This window comes from Heterodontus francisci, chromosome 11 (assembly GCF_036365525.1).
Source record: "Heterodontus francisci isolate sHetFra1 chromosome 11, sHetFra1.hap1, whole genome shotgun sequence".
NCBI classification, from domain to species: Eukaryota; Metazoa; Chordata; class Chondrichthyes; order Heterodontiformes; family Heterodontidae; genus Heterodontus; species Heterodontus francisci.
This window is the reverse complement of record NC_090381.1, coordinates 59,653,225-59,658,222: the sequence shown is the minus strand read 5'-3', so window position 1 is coordinate 59,658,222 and position 4,998 is coordinate 59,653,225. Positions and strand designations below refer to the sequence as shown.

At 46.6% G+C, this 4,998-nt stretch overlaps 1 pseudogene; it reads left to right on the top strand.

Moving 5' to 3' along the window:
* The first annotated feature begins 4,653 nt into the window (after positions 1-4,653).
* On the top strand, positions 4,654-4,784 carry LOC137375513 (U2 spliceosomal RNA; annotated as a pseudogene).
* The last annotated feature ends 214 nt before the right edge of the window (positions 4,785-4,998 follow it).

Here is a 4,998-nt window from a genome sequence, read left to right as displayed (position 1 = left end):
AATTTTAATCTAAACTAGGCTTGGCAGGAAACTGACAGGATCTGGTCAACCACCCATTTTACATCCTTCCCATTTTACTTTCCTGTGAGGTTCAGGCATAGTGTTATAAGGTGGCTGCTCCAATTCCATCAGTTTACACTGGGTAGGTGGGGTTCAAATTACCCTGTGTTTTTTTGTTTGCTTAATTATTGTACATAATTATGTTTAATGGACTGCTGCAGAGTGGAGATAAATTGAGAGATAAATTGAACCATAAAATCTGTATTCTTAGTCTATGGCTTCTTACATTTTTTTTTATCCACAGCTAAAATGCGCAGGGAGAGCAGAGAGAACATCAGATCCCAAACTACTGCTTTCTTCAGACTCTGAGTAAAACTGAAGTTACTTTTTTTTTAACTTACTACAATCCATTACAGCACAATCTTGAAATGTAGCAATGTGAATCAGATTCCTGTTGATAAGATCTTATTTTAAGTGGTCTAATTTAGACTGCCACATACAGCATGCCTCCAGCACAACCAGTGCTAAATTCTTTAGCGAGCAAGGCAGACACAAAGCCGATGGACAAATCTCATAACATGCTAAATAAACCAAATAAATCTTCTTCCTCTTCAGCTTCTGGAGATTTTTAAATTTCAGAAATGTGCTCATTTTTGAGACATTTGCCATCTTTATGCTATTATGATAGTGGGGAGGCGGTGGCGTAGTGGTATTATCACTGGACTAGTAACCCAGAGACCCAGGGTATTGATCTGGAGACATGGGTTCGAATCCCACCACAGCAGAAGGTGGAATTTGAATTTAATTAATAAATCTGGAATTAAAAACTAGTCTAATGATGTTCATTGTTGTAAAAACCCATCTGGTTAACCAATGTCCTTTAGGGAAGGAAATCAGCTGTCCTTACCTGGTCTGGCCTACATGTGACTCCAGACCCACAGCAATGTGGTTAACTCTTACATGCCCTCTGAAATGGCCTAGCAAGCCACTCAGTTGTACGTAACCGCTACAAAGTCAATAAAAAGGAATGAAACCAGATGGACCACCCGGCATCGATGTAGGCACCGGAAACGACAATGGCAAACCCAGCCCTGTCGACCCTGCAAAGTCCTCCTTCCAACATCTGGGGGCTTGTGCCAAAGTTGGGAGAGCTGTCCCAAAGACTAGTCAAGCAACAGCCCGACACATTCTTACTCACAGAATCAAACCGAAAAGACAATGTCCCAGACAATGCAATCACTATTCCTGGGTATCTCCTGTCCCACCGGCAGGACTGACCCAGCAGTGGTGGCGGGACAGTGGTCTACAGTAGGGAGGGAGTTGTCCTAGGAGTCCTCAACATCGACTCTGGACCCCATGAAGTCTCATGGCATCAGGTCAAACATGGGCAAGGTAACCTCCTACTGATTACCACCTACCGCCCTCCCTCAGCTGATGAGTCAGTACTCCTCCATGTTGAACAGCAGTTGGAGGAAGCACTGAGGGTGGCAAGGGCACAGAATGTACTTTGGGTGGAGGGCTTCAATGTCCATCACCAAGAGTGGCTTGGTAGCACCACTACTGACCGAGCTGGCCGAGTCCTAAAGGACATAGGTGCGAGACTGGGTCTGCGGCAGGTGGTGAGGGAACTAACAAGAGGGAAAAATGTACTTGACCTTGTTCCCACCAATCTGCCTGCCGCAGATGCTTCTGTCGATGACTGTATTGGTAGGAGTGACCACCGCACAGTCCTTGTGGAGACGAAGTCCCGCCTTCACATTGAGGATACCGTCTATCGTTTTGTGTGGCACTATCACCGTGCTAAATGGGATAGATTTCGAACAGATCTAGCAATGCAAAACTGGGCATCCACGAGGCGCTGTGGGCCATCAGCAGCAGCAGAATTGTACTCAACCACAATCTGTAACCTCATGGCCCGGCATATCCCCCACTCTACCATTACCATCAAGCCAGGAAACCAACCTTGGTTCAATGAAGAGTGCAGGAGGGCATGCCAGGAGCAGCACCAGGCATGCCTCAAAATGAGGTGTCAACCTGGTGAAGCTACAATACAGGACTACTTGCATGCCAAACTGCATAAGCAACATGCGATAGACAGAGCTAAGTGATCTCATAACCAACAGATCAGATCTAAGCTCTGCAGTCCTGCCACATCCAGCCGTGAATGGTGGTGGACAATTAAACAACTAACTGGAGGAGGTGGCTCCACAAATATCCCCATCCTCAATGATGGGGGAGCCCAACACATCAGTGCGAAAGATAAGGCTGAAGCATTTGCAAAAATCTTCAGCCAGAAGTGCCAAGTTGATGATCCATCCCGGCCCCCTCCTGAAGTCCCCAGCATTACAGATACCAGACTTCAGCCAATTCGATTCACTCCGTGTGATATCACGAAACGACTGAAGGCACTGGATACTGGAAAGGCTATGGGTCCTGACAATATTCCGGCAATAGTACTGAAGACCTGTGCTCCAGAACTTGCTGTACCCCTAGCCAAGCTGTTCCAGTATAGCTACAACACTGGCATCTACCCGGCAATGTGGAAAATTTCCCAGGTATGTCCTGTACACAAAAAGGACAAGTCCAACCTGGCCAATTACCGCCCCATCAGTCTACTCTCAATCATCAGCAAAGTGTCATTAACAATGCCATCAAACAGCACTTGCTTAGCAATAACCTGCTCAGTGATACCCAGTTTGGGTTCCGACAGGGCCACTCAGCAACTGACCTCATTACAGCCTTGGCTCAAACATGGACAAAAGAGCTGAACTCAAGAGGTGAGGTGAGAGTGACATCAAGGCAGCATTTGACCGAGTATGGCATCAAGGAGCCCGAGCAAAACTGGAGTCAATGGGAATCAGGGGGAAATCTCTCTGCTGGTTAGAGTCATACCTAGCGCAAAGGAAGATGGCTGTTGTTGTTGGAGGTCAATCATTTGAGCTCCAGGACATCACTGCAGGAGTTCCTCAGGGTAGTGTCCTATGCCCAACTGTCTTCAGATGCTTCATCAATGACCTTCCTTCAATCATAAGGTCAGAAGTGGGGATGTTCGCTGATGATTGCACAATGTTCAGCACCATTCGCGACTCCTCAAATACTGAAGCAGTCCATGTGGAAATTCAGCTAGACCTGGAGAATATCCAGGCTTGGGCTGATAAGTGGCAAGTAACATCTGCGTCACACAAGTGCCAGGCAATGACCATCTCCAACAAGAGAGAATCTACCCATCTCCCCTTGACATTCAAAGGCATTACCATCGCTGCATCCCCCACTATCAACATCCTAGGGGCTGCCATTGACCAGAAGCTGAATGGCAGTAGCCATATAAATACTGTGGCTACAAGAGCAGATCAGAAGCTAGGAATCCTGTGGCGAGTATCTCACCTCCTGACTCCCCAAAGCCTGTTCACCATCTACAAGGCACAAGTCAGGAATGTGATGGAATACTCTCCACTTGGCTGGATGGGTGCAGCTCCATCAACACTCAAGCAGCCCGTTTGGCACTCCCTCCACCACCGACGCACAGTGGCAGTAGTGGGTACCATCTACAAGATGCACTGCAGCAATGCACCAAGGCTCCTTAGACAGCACCTTCCAAACCCGTGACCTCTACCACCTCGAATGACAAGAGCAGCAAATTCATGGGAACATCACCACCTGCAAGTTCCCGTCCAAGCCTTACATCATCCTGACTTGGAACTATATCGCCGTTCCTTCACTGTCGCTGGGTCAAAATCCTGGAATTCCCTTCCTTACAGCACTGTGGGTGTACCTACCTCACATGGACTGCAGCAGTTCAAGAAGGCAGCTCATCACCACCTTCTCAAGGGCAATTAGGGATGGGCAATAAATGCTGGCATAACCAGTGATACCCACTTCCCATGAATGAATAAAAAAAATGATCGTACTACTTCTATATTATTGAATTAATAGATTCTATGTCAATAGCCCCAGTAGGATTTTTAGCATTAATTCTGCCCCCACCCTGTCATATTTTGAAAACAATCTTCACATTAATGTGACAGCCTTTGACACTGCTATTCCATGCTTGAGCCAGGAGATGGTTTTATGAGCAGGCTGTGCCATGCAATTCCTACTCATGGAGTTCCAGGTTACCTCTCGGGCAATGAGACCCTACAACAAAAACCCCTGAGGGTTCTTCTCAGTTTTGCAGGGCCAACAGTATATCCTCCCCCCAACCCAATCAGGTTGAATGGTAAAAGAACTCAACAATTGCCCCACTGAAAGAATTTAGGGCTAGGAACATAGGAACAAGAATAGGCCATTTGGCACTTCGAGCCTGCTCCATCCTTCGATAAGATCATGGCTGATTTGATTCTAGGCTCAACTCAACTTTCCTGTCTACTCCCCATAACCCTTGATTCCCTTGTCTATCAAAAATCTATCTAACTCAACTTTGAATAAATTCAATGACCCAGCCTCCACTGTTTCCTGGGAAAGAGAATTCCACAGACTAATGACCCTCTGAAAGAAAAAAAATTCTTCCCACCGCCATCTTAAAGGGCTGTGTAGAGGTTGAGCAAGCTTAATGATTCATTCTACCTACTGAGAGAGAAATAAGCTTGAAGGGTCAGTGACCTCACTGATAACCTTCCCTTTTGGCTAAGACGCAGGAACCACAGTTTACAGGTTATCGCTTCTCAGCCTTTTGGCTAAGATCAAGTGTAATATCTGTTCTTATCAGTACCTACTTGGCAGAGGAGAAACCATGATCAGTGGCTTTTGATCCTGGGTAGGCTTTGAGTAAAATGGCGAGAACCAATCTTCGAGCTTCAGGCCATGGAGTACGTAACACTGTTCGGGTGGTGGTGAAGGACAAGCAAGAAGATGCACCAGTTGATCTTACCTTCTTCATCAAGAAAATTCTCATCGATTGCTGTGGATTCCAAGCTACGGACATCTTCTGCCTGCAGGACTTCCCCAGCAGTGGATATTTCGACGTGACGTTCAAGAATGTGGCAGGATGCATCAAGTTCC